Source organism: Hemiscyllium ocellatum (assembly GCF_020745735.1).
Source record: "Hemiscyllium ocellatum isolate sHemOce1 chromosome 27 unlocalized genomic scaffold, sHemOce1.pat.X.cur. SUPER_27_unloc_6, whole genome shotgun sequence".
NCBI classification, from domain to species: domain Eukaryota; kingdom Metazoa; phylum Chordata; class Chondrichthyes; order Orectolobiformes; family Hemiscylliidae; genus Hemiscyllium; species Hemiscyllium ocellatum.
In genome coordinates this window covers 250822-274655 of record NW_026867515.1, presented here as the reverse complement: position 1 = coordinate 274655, position 23834 = coordinate 250822, and the positions used below count along the sequence as shown (strand labels likewise).

Genomic DNA, 23834 nt, shown 5'->3' with positions numbered 1-23834 from the left:
TGAACAGATGGGCCAATGGGCTGAAGATAGGCAGATGGAGTTTATTTTGGATAAATGCAAGGTGCTGGATTTTGGAAAAGCAGGACTTAGACACTTAACGGTAAGGTCCGAGGGAGTGTTGCTGAACAAAGAGACCTTTGAGTGCAGATTCATAATTCATTGAAAGTGGAGTCGCAGGTAGATAGAATAGTGAAGGTGGCATTTGGTATGCTTTCCTTTTTTTGGTCAGAGCATTGAGCATTGCTTAGGCCACTGTTGAAATATTGCATGCAATTCTGGTCTCCTTCCTATCCCAAGGATGTTGTGAAACTTGTAAATCTTTTCTGAACCCTTTCAAGGATGTTGCCAGAGTTGGAGGGGTTGAGCTATTGGGAGAGGCTGAATAGGCTGGGACTGTTTTCCTTGGAGGGTCAGAGGCTGAGAGGTGACCTTATTGAGGTTTATAAAATTATGAGGGGCATTGATAGGGTAAATAGACAAAGTATTTTCCTTGGGGTGGGGGAGTCCAGAACTATAGGGCATAGGTGTATGATGAGAGGGGAAAAATATAAAACGGACCTAAGGAGCAACGTTTTTCACACAGGGTGGTGTGTGTATGGAATGAGCTGCTGGAGGAAGTGGTTGAGGCTGGTATAATTACACCATTTAAAAGGCATCTGGATGGGTTTATGAATAGGAACGGTTTAGAGGGATATGGGCCAAGTGCTGGCAAATGGGACCAGATTAGATTAGGATATCTAGTTGGCATGGACAAGTTGGACCGAAGGGTCTGTTTCCATGCTGTACATCTCTGACTCTAAATGCAAATTCACCCCATAGACTTGTGTGTGTGTGTGTGTGCGCGCGCGCGCATAAGAGTGCATATTTGTGTATGTGCATGTGTGGTAAAGTGAGTGTGTGATGGAAGTATAAGCCTGTGAGAGGGTGAGGGTGTCAGGGAGGGGGTGAATGTGTGTGTCTGAGAGGGGTATGGATAAAAGCAAGGGGTTACATCTTGGTAAAACCAACAAAACTTGTACAAGTAATGGTAGGGCCCTGGGTCTTGTTGTAGAACAGAGAGACCTGGGGGGGGGGGTGGGGGGGTGGTCTCAGTACGTAGTTCTTTGAAAGTTACATCACTGGTAGACAGGGTGGTTAAGAAGGCGCTTAGCACATTTGCTTTCATTGTTCACATCATTGAGTAACAGAGTTAGGAAGTCATGAAGTTATCCAGGATGTTGCTTTTAGAGTATTGACTAAAGTCTTGGTCACCCCGTCATAGGAAGGATACTATTGGAGAGGATTTGGAAAAGATTTACCAGAATGTTGCCAAGGCTGGAGGGGTTGAGTTATAAGGAGAGGCTGGGATTTTGTTTTTTAACTGGAGCAAAGGAGTCGAGGGTTGAGCTTATATAGATTTATAAATTCAAAAGGGGTGTAGGTAAGGTGAATTGCAAAGATCTCTTCCTTAGCGTGGGAGTGATCAAAACTAGAGGGTGTATTTTTTTTTAAGGTGAGAGAAGCGAGATTTAAAAGGAACCCGAGTGCAACCTTTTTAGAGAGGATGGTTTGTGAGTGAATGAGCTTCCAAAGGAAGTAGTAGGTGCAGGTACAGTTACTGCACGTGAAAGACATTTGGATAGGTACATTAATGAAAAGGTTGAAGTAGATATGGGCCAAAAGGAGGCAATTTAGTTTGGGAATTCTGATCAATGTGGATGAGTTGGACTGAAGGGTCTGTTTCTGTGCTGTATGACTCTATGACACAAAGAACCAGAAGTGATCTTCTTGAAACCAGCAAAATTCAGAAAGGGGCTTGACAGGGTAGATGCAGATAAAATGCTCCTTTGGTGGTGTCATAGAATCCGTACAGTGTGGGAGCAGACCATTTGGCCCATTTAGTCCATGCTGACACTCCGAAGAGCATCCCACACCCCCACCCTCCTCCATGCATTTCCCATGGCAAATCCATCCTACACATCCCTCTACACTGTGGGACAATTTGGTATAGCCAATCCCCCTAATCCGCACATACCTGGACACTTTTGGTAATTTATCATGTCCAATCCAACCCAGGAGCTTGCTTAAAATGATTCAAGTGTGTCAACAGCAATCATTTCAAGGGTTGTTGGTTTCCTTGGATGTAGAGAAGGGATTTGACTGGGTGGAGTGGCCATTTCCTTTTTTTTAATACCCTGGAGTGGTTTAGTCGAGGTGAAATTTTTCTAGATGGGTAACAGTCCTTTACAGTGGTCCTTTATCAGCGATTCTCACCAATGGTGTAAGGTCCAGTAATTTTAGCATGGTCCTGCCACAAGCCTCTTATGTATTGGAGAGCTATGGCAGGAGTACTAGAGAGGATCTTGGGGACCAGAGGTAAGGTTGACTTGGTCTCTCTCCTCCTGGGGTTGACAAACCTATCTTCCCTAGATGTGCATGGGTGAAAGTTTTTAAATATCCTCACTTTTTGTGCAAGGAAGAATATTCTGATGTGCTGGGTGTCTGCGAAACCCCCTCCCCTGGTGTCTGTCAGGGTGGCACAAGTTAATTATGGAACACATTGCTTTGGACATTCTCACAAATATGGTGCACCAAAAAACAGAATTTTTAAAAGACATGGCAGTCCTTTTTGAATTACCAGATTTGTCTGCCATTCTAATTAAGGCCTTTGTGTAGCCGTGTCGGTTTGGTATACTGAACTCTATGCCCTGACAGGAAGAATTTCAAACAAGTGTTCGGGTAATAATTGATGTTCTTGAAGATTGAAAGCTAAGGTCTTATTGCACTGAGCATATTATTTATTGATCTGTAGTGAGTATAATTTTGATATGTTTTGTGGAGTAGTATAGTAGTTGGTTTACTGTTGTTAGAATGTTATTTTCCTATTTTATAGCTTTATAATTTTGAAAAAGGTTGCAATAAAAGTATTTTTAAAATGTCTAATGCTTTGTGCCTGTGACATTGTTCTCAGTCATGGACAGATTCCCTATCACCACCAAGCCCCATGAATCAATAACTAATTAAGGAAACTACAAACATCCAGATAAGTAGAGAAACAGCAGCTGTATTTAAGAGGCAGAAGATGAGGTGTTCTTCTGCCAGGCGTCAGGTGGTTAGAGTTTGGCGGTGGAGGAGAGAGAGTTAAAGTGATCGGCCACAGAACAGTGGAGTCATTTAGTTTCAGCATCCCAGAGCTGGTCTCTAAAATGTTCTGCAAGTTGGCCTCCATTCTCCACAATGTAGAGGAGACCAGGTAGAGAACTGGGCACATAAATGAATCTTAGAAATAAGTTGTATAAATCTTAATCTGCCAGAGTTATTTTCTGAAAAAGTTTCATTAAATTGGGTAACTGCATGAAACAGTTTGTTGGTCAGACTTGAATCATCACCCTCAAATGAGAGAATGCCATTGATAGCAGTGAACAGCTCTTTTTGTTAAAAAGCACAAGTTGTTGATTTATTTCCACAACTTACTGGTATTCACACCTGCACAGTCAATGTCAAACTCTGACATCAGAAATGAAATATCATTAATTTTGTCTTACAATAATACAACAAACAAATTAATAGCACACAGTGGATAGAAAGTCTGATTAATGTGAAATAAAATTTGATCAAAAGAATGTAAAATTGAGATGAGAGATAACAAATGGGGGAAGGGCAGAAGGTAAGAAATGCAGCATCATAGAAGGTGTTCCTCCAGGGAGTGTATTTTACCAACTACAACTGCTCAATATAAACAAACACTCTGACATGATCCTCCGGTTTTAATGTAAACCATACCCCCATACAGTAGGTACCATTTAAATAAGTTAATAGATACAAGCCTTGAGTAAATCCAGCCTCCAGCCGGACCCCCCGCTTCTTGGAGCTCGGACCTTCCTCCAGCTCCGGGGGGTTGTTGAGCTCCTGGGCTCCGGCCGCCGCCGAAGAAGCCGCGGGCGCCGGCTCTCTCTCCTCCACCGCCGACAGTTTTAATTTGTTTTCCCGTTCACCCGGTAACCGTCACCTCTTGTTTGAAAAGTTCCGACTTTAATGTGAAATGTATTTTAAAGGTATTTTCTGAGGTAAACGATGCCTGTCTGCCCCCCTCCCTCCGTCAGAAACCGCAGCCTCGCGCCGCCATCTTTGTTTTTCTTCTCCTTTCCGTCTCCTTCAGTGACGCGCGTCATCCGCGTCTCCTCCAATCAGAGCGCACGTTACTCCATCTGACCAATAGCGGCCGCGTTTGCGTGTCGTGTTGTCCCACCCTCTGCAATCTCTCTCTCCGATTGGTCGGTACTGACCACAAGCTTTGGGATTGGTGGGGAATGTCACAAGCGGCTCAGTGTATCCGCCCTTTTCATTCCCGTTCATTCATTCAACAGCAGCTGACCCAATTTACTGCAACGGGCTCTGGGGCTATAGCGGTAGTGTCACATATTCAGGGGCAAGATGTGATTTTTAACGATTTCAACTGTGGCACCTCCACATCCATTCATTCAACCGAAGAGGACTCAATTCAGTGTAATGGGCTCTGAGGGTATAATATTTGTATCCCATGTTGAGAAGAAACCTCTCCCCATTCATTCAATAGAAGAGGACCTATTTGCTGCAGAGGGTTTTATTTTATGATGCAGTGGTAGTGTCCCAATCTTCGAGCCCTGAAATCCCACTGCTATGAGGATGCGTGGTAACACATTTTTTAGTCATAAGTCACATGACACCAGGTTATAGTCCAACAGGTTTGTTTGGAAGATCTTACAGAAATATATTCAATTCTGAAAGAAATAGAGATAGGATGTTGCACTGGAAGGTGAGACTAGGATAATACCGCGTGGCCTCAAGATTAGAGGAAGCAGGTTTAAAACTGAACTGAGAAGAAACTTCTTCACCCAGAGGGTTGTTCATCTATGGAATTCGTTGCCCAGGGAAGGATTTGACATTACTTCAACAATCACTAGAAGAAGTAGATATTTTTTTCAAAAACGTAAAAGAATTAAGGGATCAGGTGAAAACGCAGGTAAGTGGAGTATAGTCCACGAAATGATGATTCATGATTTTATTGAGTGGTGAAGCAGACTCGAAGGGCCGGAAGGCCGACTCTTGCTCCTAGTTCTATGTTGAAATCACAAGCTTTTGGAGTGTAGTCACTTCAGCAGATGAAGTCATGAAAAAACAAGTGCAGGAAAGAGAATTTAGATAAATGAAAGACAGAGCAGCTCAATGGTCAATTATTTACTCCCATTCCTATTTATGATGATCTTACTACACAGCAAGTTGTGTGTTTTCCAAACATGAGTTTTATTTCCATTGTTTAAAAATAAATATTTAAGATGAACAGTTTGTTTTTCCTCACTTGGACATATTGTGACCCACAATTTACATAGCACTGTCGATATCATAGGAACAATTCATAAACTAGATTTGTCATTGAGTCACTCAAGTAGATACTAGAAAGGAGAAAAAAATCCCAACATGTGCAGGATGCTAACGAAAAGTCAGCAACCTGAAATGGTAACAGGAGCAAGTGAACAGCCCCAATCAGGAAACTCATCCTCTGACGTCCACTACAGTACCTTGTACTATTCTTCACTGAACACTGCAATTGCTTTCCTTTTCAGTTTAATGATCCACCTCTATTTTGAATACCGTAATTGAATCTGACTCCAATACACTCTCTGGCAGACAGTTCCAGAGATCAAAGTATTTTCAATCATGAATGCAGTAAGTTTTGGATCCGTCCCAAAGACAATTCCGATGGACTTTTGCTTCCAAACATTTACACTAAGTTCTTGTTATGAACACATTTACAACTTAGTAGGTTTATTCAAATTTTATAACATATTGGGATAGCACACTGCTAAGCATTGCTACCTCACAGCATAAGGGACCCAAGTTCAATTCCAGCCTCAGGTAACTGTCTGTGTGGAGTTTGCATGTTTTCCCTGTCTGCACAGGTTTCCTTCCACAGTCCAAAGAGGGGCTTCGGTACATCTGTGTGGACCTCCTCCAGTTAACTGAGGGCAATGAGGCACTGTGAGGATCAGTAGATCAGATAATCAATCAGTCAGCAAGTTCTCTCCGGGAGACTTGTCTCAAGAAAGGCAGCGGTTTCTTATCTCATCCATTCTCCTACCCTCCACAAACTCCACACAGACAGTTGCCCCAAGGGTGGAATTGATCCTTGGTTCCTGGTGCCATGAGGCAGCAGTGCTAATCACTGAGTCACCATGCCACCCCTGAGTCACCATGGGGTTGCAGTCCAACCGAAAACAAATACAGTGCACCAACTCTCCCACTGCACCCACTGTCAGGAGAATCAGTCCTGGGGGGGACTCTCAGCAGCGTCAGCGGAGGAATCCGCTTGTTGTGAGCGCTGGTGCCCCCACTGGTGCTTCCGCAAGTTGCGGGAAAACGTAAACCTCTTCCCGCACTCAGGGCAGCTGAAGGGCCTCTCCCCGGTGTGGACTCGCTGGTGCTTCAGCGGAGCAGAGGAATCACTGAAGGCCTTCCTGCACTCGGGGCAGCTGAATGGTTTCTCCCCTGGTGGGTCAGCAGTGTGGAGGAGCGGGTAAAGCCCTACCCGCACTCTGGGCAGGAGAACGGCTTCTCTCTGGTGTGGACACGCTGGTGCCTAAGCAGGGCAGAGGAATCGCTGAAGGCCTTCCTGCACTCGGGGCAGCTGAATGGCCTCTCCCCTGTGTGGACCCGCCGGTGGGCCACGAGGTGGGAGGAAACAGCAAAACCCTTCCCACACTCGGGGCAGGAGAACGGTCTCTCGCGGGTGTGGATCCGCTGGTGGGTCAGCAGGTTGGAGGGCTGGGTAAAGCACTTTTCGCACTGGAGGCAGGAGTATGGCCTCTCCCCAGTGTGGACTCGCTGGTGCCTCAGCAGGTGGCAAGACCTGCTGAAGGCCATCCTGCACTCAGGGCAGCTAAAGGGCTTCTCACCCGTGTGGACCCGCAGATGGGTCAGCAGAGCGGAAGAGCGGGTGAAGCCCGTCCTGCACTCAGGGCACGAAAACGGCCTTTTCCTGATGTGGACCCACTGGTGCCTCAGCAGGGTAGAGGAATCACTGAAGGTCTTCCCGCACTCAGAGCAGGGGAAGGGCCTTTCCCCAGCGTGGACGCGCTGGTGGGCCAGCAGGTGGGAGGAGTAGGTGAAGCCCTTCCCACACTCAGGGCAGGAGAATGGCTTCTCCCCAGTGTGGACTCGGCGGTGGTCCAGCAGGTGGGAGGAGCAGGTAAAGCCTTTCCCGCACTCGGGGCAGGAGAATGGCCTCTCCCCGGTGTGACTTCGCCGATGAATCTCCAGGACAGATGGGGCATGGAAGCCTCTCCCGCAGTCGCAACACTTCCACGGTTTCTCCACAGTGTGGGATTCCTCTGGTTTCACCATGGCCGCAGCTACAGACCCGTGTATGGTCCCTGCCCACAGTAAATTCCTCTTTCCTGGCTGTATAACTGTTTCAGGCTTTACACACAGTGTGCTGTAACAGTACAGACTCTCATCCAGTCCCGCTGATGCTGAAAATGGTCTGAAACAGGAACCAAAATGTTTTGCTCCTTCTCACAGAATCATAGTTGAAAATCGTGGAGGTAGGTCCCGATGGATTGAGTGACTGTCAGACATTGATGTGAAAGTGGGGACTGCAGAGGCTGGAGAGGAGTTGAAAAGTGCGGTGCTGGAACAGCACAGCAGGTCAGGCAGCATCCAAACAGCAGGAGAATCGACGATTCAGGCATAGGCCCTTCATCTGTTGATTTTTAAACTTCAGTCTTCAAATCTTCAAATACTCTGGAAAAAGAGATTACAAAAGTCATCAAGGTCAGTCCAGGGTAGAAATTCAGAACAAGCTCCTCCACTTTCTGCAGAACATTTTTTTCTTTTGCTGTTCCACAAAATTGAAAGCATCCCACTCTCTCTCCTCCTCCTCCATTCTCACTCCGCTCAAATTAATTCTCCTGAAGGTGCTGATTCAGGATCTTACAGGGACAGAAAAAGCAAAAACGTCAGGACTGACATCTTCGAATTTTGGATAACACCACGTGAAAGTTAATATCTTTCAGGATATTGCTGAGAGTGAGCAAGTCTGATTTTGGGAAGCAAAAGAAGTGTAAATTCAGGTTGAACCTGCAATACAGCTTCTTGATAAAAAACAGACATGAATTGGTTATCGTCCCTGTGGTGGGTGGTGGGGGTGGTGGTGGTGGTATGTGGTGGGTGGAATGAGACATCGAGACATTGACACAGACAACCAGAGAGAAACTAAACATACGGACATGGCAAATGTTCGTGGCAAGCCAGAGTCAGATTTACAGCACAGAACAGCCCCTTCGGGCCATCCAGATATCCTGGCCTAATCTAGTCCCATTTGCCAGCACTTACCCGTATCCCTCTAAACCTTTCCTATTCATATACCTATCCAGATGCCTTTTAAATGTCATAGCTGTATCAACATCCACCACTTCCTCTGGCAGCTCATTCCTTCCACACACCACTCTCTGCATGAAAAGGTTACTCCTTAAGACCCTTTCAAATCTTGCCCTCCTCCACTCTAAACCTTTTGCCCTTTGGTTCTGGACTCTCTCACCCAGGGAAATGTCCTTGTCTATTTACCCTATCCATGCCTCTCATGATTTTATTAATGACTCTCAGTCACCCCTCAGCCTCTGGTGCACGAGGTGAAACAGCCCAGCCCATTCAGTTCAAACCCTGGCAACATCGTTTTAAATGTGTTCTGAACCCTTTGAAGTTTCACAATATCATTCTGATAGGAGCGAGACCAGAATTACACACAATATTCCAAGTGGTCTACCCAATGTCCTATCAGCCACAACATAACTTCCCAACTCTTATCCTCAGTCAGAGGATTGGGAAAGTTTTCAAAACCCACAAAAAGACAACCAGGAAAGAATGCAGGGACAAACCAAATTTGAGGGTCAGTTTGGAAGCATCAATGAGAAAATGGCGCACTGGGTTTATTGTTACCCGTTCTTGAGTACGTATACGTATTTCTCTTCTGCCCATCGCAGTTCCTCTGTGCTGCAATGTGTGGTGCCTTGTTGAATTAATCTCCTGATGCAGCTTCGTTTGTGGGTGTTGGGATGATTGCTTCTGTAGTTAAGTATTTGATCCGTGTGTATTGTTTCCTGTGGACGCTAGTTTGAAGTTCCCCTTAACTGTTTGCTCTACTGTGACATCTAGGAATGGCACTTTGTTGTTCTCCTCTTCAAACCAGGAGCTCCCCTCAGGCCCACAGTCTCACTACCTGGAACACCACTATACAGACTAGTCAAAGAACTCCAGTGAAGACTAAAAAACTGAGGAGAAGATTCACGCCACTCCATTCACTCCACCCAAGAATTCCTGAACACCAAACACACAAGGTAGAAGAGGATGAAATAATGCTGTCCTTTGACATACAGCCCTGTTCATATTGTTAGGACAGAAATTTGTACTTGCGTGTTCATTTAGAGGAGAGACCACAGACTCTCAATTAGTTGGCACAAGGTTCTTTATTTCGCAGAATCGTAGCTGATTACAGTGAAATACATGCTTTCACTGGAGAAGGTGCACATTCTGTTTTTCCCCCAGAAATCCACACTTGATATATTTTTTGCTAAGCTACGTAACTACTCGCACACGTGATCTCTCGCACACAAAGCGTCTCCTGTGACAGAGCTCATTCGGCCTTGGCAAATATCCACGAGACGGTTCCAGTCTGGTAAACAACAGCTCAGCCACCTGTTATGGCCTCGGCAGCTACGCTGAGAAGAGCCTGCCATTGTGCTGCCTGACCTTGGTAGCTGTCTACGAGACAGTTTCAGTCTCGTAAACAGCAGTCCAGCTGCACAGGCAGTTTCGGTCAGCAGTCCAAACAACCGCTCCGCAGCGCCCCCTGATTCCCCAAGCAGTAACTACAACTCTACCCTCCCTAGGCCTATTAGATATACATCCCAACATTCCCTCCCTTGGCCTCTACTGAGGCCACATCAACCCATACCGCTACAAACGCAATGTCGCACGGCAACCGGGGCCGGGTGTGTCGGTGGACGCCCCCCAAACGTCCCTTTGGCTTCTCCGAACACGTTATCTCAACCAGGCCGACCGGTTCTAGGGACACATTAGTTCAGGGTGAAGGGGTCCCTAAGCAGCATACCGCTACAAAACAAGCAACAAGCGAAAATTAACAATTAGTAGGCAATTCTAGGTTATTTCTTTTAAAGAAAACAACTAAAAAAAAAAGCTATCTCAAAACTAACAAAACGATAAAAAACACAGTGAAACTGAGCATGATAACAAAAGGAAGAGAACCAGGGAAAACACAAAGTGGATGAGTTAGGATGCCTGCAGAATGAAGGTCTGTTTTCCAAAGAACATCTAATTGTACAACGACTCATTAAAATCGGTCATATTAGATCATGACATCCTAAAATAATTTTAAACTACTGAAATCGTGTCAAATCTTTTGTAATAGGATTCAATGTGCTTTCCTTCCTTCCCAAAGGTTTGTTGTTAAGTCGGTTCTGGAAGCTGCCACAAAACTGGCATTTTCATCTGTCCAAAATACTGTGAATACAATGTACTGAGTGCACGATTTTCCTTCTATCAAGCTGCTTTGCCAGCCAGAAACTTAATCAGATTCCCGACACGGATGCAAAGACCAGGGATCTGCTAAAGCCACATGACCACAGGCCACTATTCTGAAGGCCAATGCACGACTGTGCCTGTCTTAGGTTGTTCCTCGCTCGAGGAATCTTACCCATTACTGGCTAACCAGTCTTCTTCACTGACCAACAAAAACCCACATCCATTTCACAGACGTTAAGGATGGACACGGGCAGTGGCAACTGGCTTATTACTGTGATCAGTGGCTTTCGAGACCAATCGAAGCCATTTAGGAATACCAGATGATGGCTAGGAATCTCTTGGGTGAACAATAGTTTCTTGAGTCTTGAGGCATATAGCAATTCACAATCTCTAACTGCAGCATAAAAGCACAAATTTATCTGTTGCAAATTTAAACGGGAAAAATATACAACTAGGGGGTCCTTGGACCACAGCCCTCACATTCTGAGGCCCTAAAGGAGAAGGATTAGAAATGAGTGACACAGTTATAAAGCAAAATCATATATTGTCCCGCGTTTCTCTCTCAGGCATAGCTCCTCCATTCCCTCTGGTTTCGATCCCGTAATCTTTCCTTGGGGTGCCCCCATCACAGGCTCCTCCAGCACCGCTGCCTGGTATGCGGGTGGGGGTCATCCTTTCCCGTCAGGGCACGGTCAATCGGTCGTGTCACAAGCTTCCTGATACATGGTATACAACAACCACCACAGGTAATAAAGATAGCAACAGAGATGCATAAACCAAGGGCCAGCTGTCCCAGCACAGTTCCCCATCTACCAAATGTGCTATTCAGCCAATCTATGACTGGGTTGTTAACCCCTGACTGCTCAGAAATGATGCCAATTGTTGTTCCCCTCCCCGTCGTTATCAAAATCATAAGCGGAATGGCTCTTTCTTCCCTTTATAGATCAGGACACTCCCGCCTAAAATGCCCTATCTTTCCACAATAATGGCATCCTGCCTGTGGAGACCTTCATCTCTGCCCCTGTCGCTCAAACCCTCTATCAAATGCTCCTCCTTGTCTCTCCCTATCCCCTTTCCTCTCTGCCCTCCATGCTGTCACCCGCTGCTCCGGTTGCTCACTCTTGGTTCCATTCTTCTCCTAATTACCTCATCAACCGCAGCGACCGTCATTTTCGCCTTCTGCTTCTGTCTCTCGTCCTCTCTCTTTACAAACACTTTCTGTGCCTCTCCTAACAATTCATCTAATGGGTTTTTCCCACTCCACCCTTCTATCTTCTGTATCTTTCCCTGTCCAGCATCCCCATATAAGTCCCCTCTCTTCCCCAGTAAATAGTATATTCAAAATAGTCATTAACTCAGCCCACATATACAGACTGGGCCTCGAAAATAGATCAATTTGTTCTGACAATCCTACCGGATTCTCAACCAGGACCGTCATTTCCTTTTAGATGTTCCGACCTCCCCACTGGTGAGGGGGACACACACAAACCCAATCTCCTTGTCCCCTATTGGTACTTCCCGAAGGGGACAAGTCGTTACGTTCTTCCCTTTTTCTTTCTTTTAAGAAATATTGCAATGTTCCTAGCTTCCCATAACTTCAAACACCAATTTATCAATTCATGCTTGACTAACTTTAAAGCCTGTTCCTAACTTGTAAACATATTTATATATTTACGTCCATTTATTCAGTATTCAATATTTAAAATGTAAAATTCATACAGTTCCCAATTTTGAAATTCACTGTAATCACCCAGTTTTAGTCCCCTAATTTAGATCCAAAATTAGTTTTCTTAAGTACTCCTGACCAATCATTACTCAATTACAATACTATAGGTCGTAAAATAATCAGAGCTGTCTTACAAGAATTTGCCAATTCAAGTTAAAAAAAAACTTCTAATGCATGAACAATGGCCGAATCCAAGGTCACAGATAATAACCATGGAAGTTTTCGTTTTTACGACAACCTACTGTTGAACTGAAACTTCAACTGTCCTCCATACATTGCTTTTATGTAAAGATAAAAGAGATTAGTTAGAATCGGATAGTAAGGCAGTCATGACTTTTAAAAGAACAGAAGTCATCAACCTTAAAAAAAAAATCATGTTAAGTTTCCATAAAAATCACATTTAAAACAGTCCTGGAACTCAAGCTCCAGGGAATAAAACTTACACATTCAATCACCAACAAAAAAAAATGTGCATTCAAACCAAATCAAAGGGTTAAACCTTGTCAGTTGTACAGCTCTTTTCACTCTCTCTCTCTCTCTTAAGGCTGCTGGGACAGATCGGCTCGCTCTCTCTCTCTCTTCGCTGGCTGCTGCGAGTCTCCTTACCCCTAACCCTTATTTCTCGCAATCCTTTTTCTCTATCCTTCTCTCTTGCTTTCTCTTCCCTTTTCTCTGTTTCTCTCCCCTTTGTCTTTATTACCTTCTGTCTCTCTTTATCTATCTCCCTCTTTCTCTCTCACTCTCTTCCTGTGTCGGTCTCTCTGTATCTCTGTTTCTGTCTGTCTCTGTCCCCTGTCCTCTGTCTCTCTCCTTACCCAATGCCCCTCACTTCTAGGAATTTTAAAGTCTGTGCTACGGGGTCCTCGTTACCACCGAGTTCCACACGTCTCCCGTGTTTATTAATTCCAAGTTCCACGTGATACCCCCACCCCTCCACGCAGGAGAATTTTAAAAATACGTGGAGAATTTTAATGTCAAAGGCTCTCATTACTTCCAAGTTTTACACTACTTTAGATTAAAAAAAAATGACTTACCAGCCAAGATTCTGTGCCTCTGTGGCCTGGTTAAATCAATTTGGGTTGGTGAGGATCAGAAAGCAGACAAGAACTAACTCAAAAATTAACTACTGGAAGTTTTAGATGTAACAGGCACTTCCATACCTTAATAAGATTCGGCGCCGAAGGTTGTCTGCTAACCGGTCTGCCAACTGTTATCTCTTTCCTCCCCGTGTTGGGAGTCACCAAATGTTAGGACGGAATTTGTCCTTGCATGTTCGTTTTAGGAGGAGAGACAACAGATGCTCAATTGTTTGGCACAAGCAGGCTTTATTGCAGAATCGTAGCTGATACAGTGAATCACCATGCATTCACTGGAGAAGGCGCGTTCTGCCTTCCCCTCCCAAATCTGCTCCTGATATACTCTTTGCTAAGCAGAGCTTCGCAGAGCTACTAAGCATTGCCTTATTAGGACATTTCGCGTTTGCTAGGCGTTTCCTGTTATTGAGCTCATTTGGGCGTTGGCAGCTGAGCTGGCCACGTAAGCAACAGTTTCGATTTCCCAAGTAGCAGCTACAGCTACAGTTTCAATTCCCCAAACAGCAGCTATAGCTCCACCCTCCCTTGACCTATTTTATCCTAACAGTACCCAGGGATGTGTAGGATTGGGTAATTTAGCATGGCCAATCGACCCTAACCTACACATCCCTGGGTACTATGGGTAATTTAGCATGGCCAATCCACCCTTAGTGTAGGATTGGCCAGGCTAAATTGTCCTATAGTATCCAGGGATGTGCAGGTTTGGGTGGATTGGTCAGGCTAAACTACCCATAGTGTCCAGGGATGTGTAGGTGAGGGTGGATTGGCCATGCTAAATTGTCCTATAGTATCCAGGGAATGTGCAGGTTTGGGTGGACTGGCCGTGCTAAATTACATAGTGTTTGGGGATGTGCAGGTTAGGGGGCATTGGCCGTGCTAAATTACCCATAGTGCCTAGGGCTGTGCAGGTTAGGGGGCATTGGCCGTGCTAAATTACCCATAGTGCCCAGGGATGTGTAGGCTAGGTGGGTTAGTCAATGGGAATTGCAGGGTTACGGGCAGAGGTCTGGGTGAGGGAGGGTTGGTGTGGGTTGGATGGGCTGAAGGGCCTGCTCCTACACTGCAGGGGTTCTAAGCGTGAGATGAGGTGCTTGACGGAAACGATGGGGAAGAGGCAGTGAAAACACAACGAGACCGTTTGAAAGTGGGAGCATGACAGGAGGGGGGTGGGTAAATGGGATGTGGTGAGGGAGGGGGCTTAGGAGAGAAAGAGACACAGAAAGAGAGGGTCACACACAGATACAACTGGTGAAAGTGGGGAAGATTGTGATAGGTTCAGATAAGGTGGAGGAAGAAAAGCTGTTCCCTATTCACTGATAGTGACAAGGTCAGGGGCGGCCTGAAGTTCAGGGGTTTGAGCAGGAGAGAGAGGGGGAAAACAGAGGAAAAACAGGTTTACCCAGCAAGCAGCAATATGCTGGAATCCGCTGTCACCTCAGAGAGACAGACAGACGCAGAGGCAGACGCAGAGACACAGACAGAGAGAGCCAGAGAGACAGAGACGGGGAGGTAATCAGATGAATGGCCTCCCTGTGCTGTGAGATCCAAAAGGAGCACGCGAGCAGCTGCCCCAGTGTTTCTGGCGGTCTGAGGCATCTCCCCCTCGCCCCATTACCGGTACCGCTCTCCCGTCCCATTGGCACCCTCCCGGTGAACGGCCCACTCTCCCACTGCACTCAAGCTGCCCCTTCCCCCCACCCCGGGGCCTGGAAGAGGACGGAACAGCCCGTTCCGGAGCGGGGCTCGGGAACGCTGCCCATGTCCGCGACGTCCTTTCCGAGAAAGGAAACAAAAAGGACAACCGACAGGGGACCACCCGCATCAATGGGAATGACAACATTTCACCCTCAGACAAGGCTTTGTCAAGAGATGTACAGCACGGAAACAGACCCTTCGGTCTAACCCGTCCATACCGACCAAATATCCCAACCCAAACTAGTCCCACCTGCCAGCACCCGGCCCATATCCCTCCAAACCCTTCCTATTCATATACCCATCCAAATGCCTCTTAAATGTTGTAATTGTACCAGCCTCCACCACTTCCTCTGGCAGCTCATTCCATACACACACCACCTTCTGTATGAAAACGTTGCCCTGTAGGTCTCTTTTATATCTTCCCCTCTCACCCTAAACCTATGCCCTCTAGTTCTGGATTCCCCAACCCCAGGGAAAAGACTTTGCCTATTTATCCTATCCATGCCGGTCATAATTTTGTAAACCTCTATAAGGTCATCCCTCAGCCTCCGACGCTCCAGGGAAAACAGCCCCAGCCTGTTCAGCCTCTCCCTGTAGCTCAGATCCTCCAACCCTGGCAACATCCTTGTAAATCTTTTCTGAACCATTCCAAGTTTCGCAACAGCGGGGAGACCCAGAAATGGAAAAGACTGAAGGGGGAAGTCAGCGGTTAATCTTTTGAAGAGGTTACAAAGGAGAGACCTCTGTCTGCAGCGGGAATGACCCCCACAGTAGCAGGTCGAGGTGGACGGCATTTAAGGAGAAGCTGGATACAGATGTCAGGGAGAAAGGAACTGAAGGGAATGCTGCTGTAAGGGAAATCAAGTGTGAGCAAGTGAAGGGGGAGGTGCGTAGAGGCTCACATGGGTCAGAAATACTGAGAGAGACCAGTTGAGCTGAAGGACCTGACTGGAGACTCAATGGGACAGAGAGTGAAATCTTGGATCCACCTGCAAGAGAAGGAGAAACACGTGATTTACCTTCCAGGATTAAGCAAGTCCCGCAGATTCTGCAGATCACTTTATTGGCCAGAGCACTGAGTATAGGGGTTGGGGTCTGGACAGGACGTTGGTTAGGCCACTTTTGGAATACACAGGAACTTCGATTATCCAAAGGACACATGCAGGGTGTATTTCAGTCGCTTGACGATTAGATCCCTTACAGTGTGGAAACAGGCCCAACCAGTCCACACTGAGCCTCCGAAGAGTAACCCACCCAGACCCATTTCCCTCTGACTAATATACCTAACACGACGGGCAATTTAGCATGGCCAATTCACCCTGACCTGCACATCTTTGGACTGTGGGACGGAACCGGAGCACTAGGAGGAAACCCACGCAGACGCGGGGAGAATGTGCAAACTCCACACAGTCTGTCGCCTGAGGCAGGAATGAAACCCGGGTCCCTGGTACTGTGAGGTAGCAGTGCTAACCACTGAGCCACCGTGCTGGTTCATCTAATTCTGGATAATCGAAGTTTCTCTGTATTATGTGCACTTCTGGTCTATCGGAAGGATGTTCCCCCGTGTGGACCCACTGGTGGATCTGGAGGCCGGACGAATGGGGGAAGCCCTTGCCGCAGACCAGGCAGGTGAAGGGCCGCTACCCAGTGTGGACCCGCTGGTGGGCCAGCAGGTTGAACGAGCGGGTGAAGCTCTTGCCGCAGACCGAGCAGCTGAACGGCCTCTCCCCGGTGTGGACCCGCTGGTGGGCCAGCAGGTCGGACGAGCGGGTAAAGCTCTTGCCGCAGACCGAGCAGCTGAACGGCCTCTCCCCGGTGTGGACCTGCTGGTGCCGCAGCAGGTCGGACGAGTGAGGGAAGCCCTTGCCGCAGACAGAGCAGGTGAAGGGCCGCTCCCCGGTGTGGACCTGCCGGTGCTGCAGCAGGGTGGACGAGTGAGGGAAGCCCTTGCCGCAGACTGAGCAGGTGAAGCGCCGCTCCCCAGTGTGGACCCGCTGGTGGGTCAGCAGGTGCGACGAGCGGGTAAAGCTCTTGCCGCACACCGAGCAGGTGAAGGGCCGCTCCCCGGTGTGGACCCGCTGGTGCCGCAGCAGGTGCGACGAGCGGGTGAAGCCCTTGCCGCAGACGGAGCAGGTGAAGGGCCGCTCCCCGGTGTGGAGCCGCTCGTGGGTCAGCAGGTTGGACGAGCGGGAAAAGCTCTTGCCGCAGACCGAGCAGCTGAACGGCCTCTCCCCGGTGTGGACCCGCTGGTGGGTTAGCAGGTCGGACGAGCGGGTAAAGCTCTTGCCGCAGACCGAGCAGCTGAACGGCCTATCCCCGGTGTGGACCCGCTGGTGGGTTAGCAGGTCGGACGAGCGGGCGAAGCCCTTGTCGCAGACGGAGCAGGTGAAGGGCCGCTTCCTGGTGTGGACCCGCTGGTGGGACTTCAGTTTCAACAACTTAGTGAAGGCCTTCCCGCACTCGGAGCAGGTGAAGGTCCCCTCGCCGGTGTGGATCCGCTGGTGGGTCAGCAGGGTGGACGAGCGGGTAAAGCTCTTGCTGCAGACGGAGCAGCTGAACGGCCTCTCCCCGGTGTGGACCCGCTGGTGTGAGAACAGGGTGGACGACTGGGTGAAGCCCTTGCCGCAGACGGAGCAGGTGAAGGGCCTCTCCCCGGTGTGGACCTGCTGGTGCCGCAGCAGGGTGGACGAGTCGCTGAAGCCCTTCCCGCACTCGGAGCAGGCGAACGGCCTCTCCCCGGTGTGGAGCCGCTGGTGGGTCAGCAGGATGGACAGCCGGGTGAAGCCCTTCCCGCACACCGAGCAGGTGAAGGGCTGCTCCCCGGTGTGGACCCGCTGGTGGGTCAGCAGGGTGGACGAGTCGCTGAAGCCCTTCCCGCACACCGAGCAGCTGAACGGCCTCTCCCCGGTGTGGACACGGCGGTGGATCTCCAGCTTGGAGGGGGAGCGGAATCCTTTCCCGCAATCCCCACACTTCCACGGTTTCTCCATGGCGCGTGGAATGCCTCCTGAGACTTCCTTTCCCCACAGTGGGCAAACTGGCTCAGGCACGTGCCCCTGTGGTTCAGGTAAAGACGATATTTTAAGAGCCTACTGAAGCAGACAAAAACGTTCAAAGAATTTGCCCCTTCTGGACTGAAAGAGGGACGTCTCTCCTGTCCCACGAATCAAGGGGCTCTGTCAGACCTTCACATGGTACTCAGTTGGGAAGCTCTACCTGCAAAGCTGCTCTTCTCATATCCTGTGAAAAGGGGATTACAAAAGTCATTGCTGCCTGCACATGACAGGAATTCAGAACAGATCATTCTAGTTTCTGTGGAACTTCCCTAAAACAATCAAGTTACAATATGCAGATGCCAGTGTTGGGCTGGGGTGTACAAAGGTAAAAAAAAATCACACATCACCAGGTTGTAGTCCATTAGATTTGTTTAGAAATTCGAGCTTTCAGAGCTCTGCACCTTCATCAGGTAGCTAGTAAAACCTCCAGGCGAAAAAGACAGCAGATGCTGGTGAGCAGGGTATTGCTGGAAAAGCGCAGCAGGTCAGGCAGCATCCGAGGAACAGGAGATTCGACGTTTCAGGCATAAGCCCTGAAGAAAGGCTCTGGCCCGAAACGTCGAATCTCCTGTTCCTTGGATGCTGCCTGACCTGCTGAGCTTTTCCAGCAACACATTTTCAGCTCTGATCTGCAGACCTCATTTTCTCCTATAACCTAGAGTTGTGTGATTTTTAACTTTAAAAAGTGTTGCAAATCTCCACCACACACACACACACACTTTTCTTCAATTCTCACTCTGCTGTTTCTGATATCACCCATCCCCCAGTATTGTTCAGAAAGGGACTTATTACCTAAAAAAGCTATAAATCTCCATCCCACACACTCTTTAACTCTTGCTGTACCTAATATCCCACCTCCCCCCATGCTCCAGCAAGATCTGACTGATGCTCATTGACTGAGCCACACTCACCTCTTCCTGGATACAGGGACCCTCCAGACCAACAGAACATCAGCTCCCCTTAACCCCCCACCGCAACGGCGCATGTGCAGGAGCAACCGGTCACGTGAATCGACGGAGCGCCGTCGTCACAAAGGCCGCGCGTTGATTGGACAGAGCGCCCGCCCGTGCGGCGTTCCAGCCTTTCCCATTGGTCCAACGCGCCGCGCTGGTCTTTGTGACGCCCACGTGACCTCTCTCCCTTCCCCTCGAAACGGGGAGGCATGACCAATGGGGAGCCTTGGAGGACCGGATGGAAGGCTGGACCTCCTACCAATCAGAGCATCCCCTCATTGTCTGAATGCGGAAGTTGGATCATGAGCTCCTGATGCGCTCTCTCTCTCTCTCTGAATGAAGATTGAGTGTTACCCCAGACTGCACCAACCTCTGTGAGTACAGCACCCTCTCTTCTCACCCCTCCTATTCCATTTCTTTTCTCATTTTGGGATTAAACTGTTGGTTTGTAGGAAGTGAAGTGAAAGGAGGTGAACTCAGGAAAGGTGCATATGCTGGATGCATTGGTCTAGATCGCTGTCTGTGTGTGTCTCTCTCTCTGTCTCTCTCGTGTCCTTCATCAGGAATTGCGGAGGGGGAGGGGGGTGGAAAGGGTGCTGAGAGATAAATAGGAAGGTGGGAGTGGGGCTGGGGGTAAGGTAGATGCAGGTTGGGTGGGAGGTGATGGCGACAGGGTGGAGCAGATTGGTGGGAAGGAAGATGGACAGGTGGGACAGTTCAAGAGGGTGGTGCTGAGTTGGAGGGTTGGAGCTGGGGTGGGAGGGGGGAGGGAATGTGAGGAAACTGGTGAAATCGATGTTGATGCCATGTGGTTGCAGGGTCCTAGGCCACCTGATACCTGGAGGAAGAATGCCTCTGCATTGGGACCCTCCAACCATACAGGATCAATATTGATTTCACCAGTTTCCTCATTTCCCCCCCCCCCCCCCCCCCGCCCAATCCCAGAGACAACCCTCTAACTTGGGAATGCTCTTTTGAACTGTCCCACCTGTCCATCTGCCTTCCCATCTATCTGCTCCACCCTCCTCTCTGACCTGTCACCTTCTTCCCCCGCTTTCATCTACCCATAGCATTCTCAGCTCCCTTCCCCCAGTCCCACCTCCCTCCCATTTATCTCTCAGCCCCTTTGGGCCCACCCCACATTCCTAATCACGGGGTTATGCCCAAAACATCAAACCTCCTGCTCCTCAGATGCTGGCTGACCTGCTGTACTCTGCAGCACCAGACATTTTGGTGCTTATTTGTCTGGATGTTCTGATGTGACCCATTCGCAGATGTGAAGTCACATTCGAGAAAAACTCCTTCATGGAATGTGGGCTTTTTTTTTGGCAAGGCCAACAATGTTTTTGTCCCGAACTGCCCTTCAGACAAGAGGATTGCCAGACTTTAGGGGGCATTTTAAAAGTCAAGCACGTGAGCCGTCATATGCAGGCAGCACCAAGTTAATGCTAGCGGGTTTCCTTCCCTGAAGAGCGTTATTGAATCAAATGGGTTTTCAGAAAAGTTTCATTCTCTCAATGACTGAGACTAGTTTTCAATTCAGATTTAAAAAAATAAATTTAATTTCCCCAATGTTTGTTTTTACTGGTATTTGAACCCATGAGCCCAGATTATTTGCCTGGGGCCTCTGGATTGCTGGTCCAGTGTTGTTGTTATAACATCACTGACTCACCTGGACAGCATTGAGAGTCATACAGATGTATAGCACACAGAGACCCTATGTGCAACTGGTGCATGCCGAGCACATAGCCAAAATTGATCTAGTCCGATGTGCCAGCACGTCCCTCCAAACCCTTCCCATTCATATTCCCATCCAGATGCCTTTTAAATGTTGCAATTGTCCCAGCCTCCACCACTTCCTCTGGCAGCTCATTCCATACACGCACCACCCTCTGACTGACAAAGTTGCCCCTTAGGTCCTTTTTATGTCTTTTCCCCTCTCACCTCTAGTTCTGGACTCTCCCACCCCAGGGAAAAGACCTTGTCTATTCACCCTATCCATGCCCCTCATCATTTTATAAACCTCTATAAGGTCACCCCTCAGCCTCCGATGCTCCAGGGAAAACAGCCCCAGCTTATTTAGCCACTCCCTGTAGCTCAAACCCTGGCAACATCTTTGTTAACATTTTCTGAACCCTTTCAAGTTTCGTTTAACTGAACAGTAAAAGTCATACTGGACAGGGATATATCATAGTGTTACTGTGCAATATGTATTTATTTACAGCTGTATAAATTTGATTTATAATTATTTCTAGTTATATCATAGTGTTGTAGCCATGTTATGTATTCCAAGTTTGGGAGAAGATTTGTAGCTCGGCTGCTCGTTGTTGTGGTTCTGTTTGCCGAGCTGGGAATGTGTGTTGCAGACGTTTCGATCCTTGTTTGGGTGACATCCTCAGTGCTTGGGAGTCTCCTGTGAAGCACTTCTGTGTTGTTTCCTCCGGCATTTATAGTGGTTTGTCTCTGCCGCTTCCGATTGTCAGTTCCAGCTGTCCGCTGCAGTGGCCGGTATATTGGGTCCAGGTCGATGTGTTTATTGATTGAATCTGTGGGTGAGTGCCATGCCTCCAGGAATTCCCTGGCTGTTCTCTGTTTGGCTTGTCCTGTAATAGTAGTGTTATGGATGCGGATCATTAGCTGTCTTCCTGTTTGTCCTATGTAGTGTTTTGTGCAGTCCTTATTGTGTACAAAATCCCATGCAAGGCCTGCACAAAACACTACATAGGACAAACAGGAAGACAGCTAACGATCCGCATCCATGAATACCAACTAGCCACGAAACGACACGACCAGCTATCCTTGGTAGCCACACACGCAGATGACAAGCAACATGAATTCGACTGAGATAACACTACTATTATAGGACAAACCAAACCGAGAATAGCCAGGGAATTCCTAGAGGCATGGCACTCATCCACAGATTCAATCAATAAGCACATCGACCTGGACCCAATATACCGACCGCTGCAGCGGACAGCTGGAACTGACAACCGGAAGCGGGCAGAGACAAACCACTATAAATGCCGGAGGAAAGATCACAGAAGCGCTTCACAGGAGGCTCCCAAGCACTGAGGATGTCACCTAGACAGGGGACGAAACGTCTGCAACACAAATTCCCAGCTCGACGAACAGAACCACAACATGTCATGTATTTCCAGTCATACCCATTACAGGACAGGAGAACACTGGGCTCAATGCTGACTCTGTGGATGAATCTAGTCAGACTCATTCCTCTCTATATCCACAGAGTCCTGTAAGTGTATTCCTCTATAGGGTCCCTCCAGTCTCACTTGGGTATTGATCGACTCCACTACAGTCATCCTCAGAGCGAGCATGTTCTAGGTCTTGTTACCAAAGCAAAGTTCTTGCTCTGATTCTCTTTCCCCTCCCCCCACATCTTGGTCTGTCAATATGGTAGAGAGAGAGGGCGGGGGGGCAGATAACTAGGTTAGCAAACTGCATGAGGGTGGCATGGTGGCTCAGTAGGTAGCACCGATGCCTCATAGTGCCAGGGACCTGGGTTCAATTCCAGCCTCGGGCGACTCTCCGCATCGAACCTGGAGGGAGCCCGCGCCGTGGGGAAACCGTGGAAGTGTGGGGAATGCGGGAAGGGGTTTCGAGTCCCCTCTGAGCTGGAGATCCACCGGCGCGGTCACACCGGGGAGAGGCCGTTCTCCTGCCCCGAGTCCTGCAAGGCCTTCATTGGGTCCTCCAAGCTGCTGAGGCACCGGCGGGTCCACACCGGGGACAGGCCGTACCCCTGCCCCGAGTGTGGCAAGGCCCTTCACCCAGCTGTCCCACCTGCAGACGCACCGGCGCCTCCACACACCAGGGAGAGGCCTCTCACCTGCCCCGGGGGCGGCAAGGCCTTCAATCGATCGCCGACCCTGCGGACGCACAGGCTCCTTCCCAACGTGATCGCACGGAGTTGAAGTCTGCAGCGAATCCCACCCAGGACTGGGGGGGGATCGTGCCCCGTGGGGGGATTGTGCCCCGTTCGAAGACAGTGGGTGAAGCAGGAAGGGAGCGAGGCTTCCTTTCTGCCGGACTGGCCGCTCTCGCTCCCTTTGCTTCCCGTGGGACCGATGCTGTTTGAGGCTGGGACTGCACGTTCCCCGGGCCAAAGATCTGCAGGAGCTGACGAAGTGCACTCCTTTCACACCGGATGGTAAATCATGTTTGTCCCATCTATTTCAGTCTTAAATACCCTCCGAGACCTGGCCTCCCAGCCTCCTGTGGCAGTGAATTCCCCAGATTCCCCACTCTCTGTCTGAAGAGGTTTCTCGTGATCTCCGTTCTAAAAGGTCTAAGGCTGTGCCCTCGGCTCCTGGTCTCTCCTACCAATGGAAACATCTTCCCAATGGCCACAGATAGATCAAAGTCAAATACAATAGCCTCTATTCCATTGAGTGTCCAGCACACTTTATAACACTTTGTAAAATCAGGAGGGCCATTGATGAGGTGAGTGGCAGGTGTCTTTTCCCGATAGAATAAAGAATATTCCAGCACAGGAACAGGCCCTTCGGCCCTCCAAGCCTGCACCGATCCAGATCCTCTATCTAAACCTGCTGCCTATTTTCTCAGGATCTGTATCCCTCTGCTCCCTGCCCTTTCATGTATCTGTTGAGATACATCTTAAATGACGCCATCGTTCCCGTCCCTACCATCTCCACTGGCAACACATTCCAGGTACCCAGCACCCTCTGCGTAAAGAACTTTCCATACATATCTTAAATCTTTCCCCCCTCACTTTGAA

General features: G+C 48.6%; 1 protein-coding gene and 2 pseudogenes across 1 annotated transcript in view; all 3 read right to left on the bottom strand.

The window, feature by feature from the left end:
• Positions 1 to 7391, bottom strand: part of LOC132808493 (zinc finger protein 850-like) — a 29789-nt pseudogene extending 22398 nt beyond the window's left edge.
• Positions 1 to 23834, bottom strand: part of LOC132808471 (zinc finger protein 239-like) — a 290995-nt gene that overhangs the window by 246357 nt on the left and 20804 nt on the right. The gene's annotated exons all lie outside the window — the stretch shown is intronic.
• LOC132808494 (zinc finger protein 850-like) overlaps positions 9461 to 23834 on the bottom strand; it is a 45952-nt pseudogene continuing 31578 nt past the window's right edge.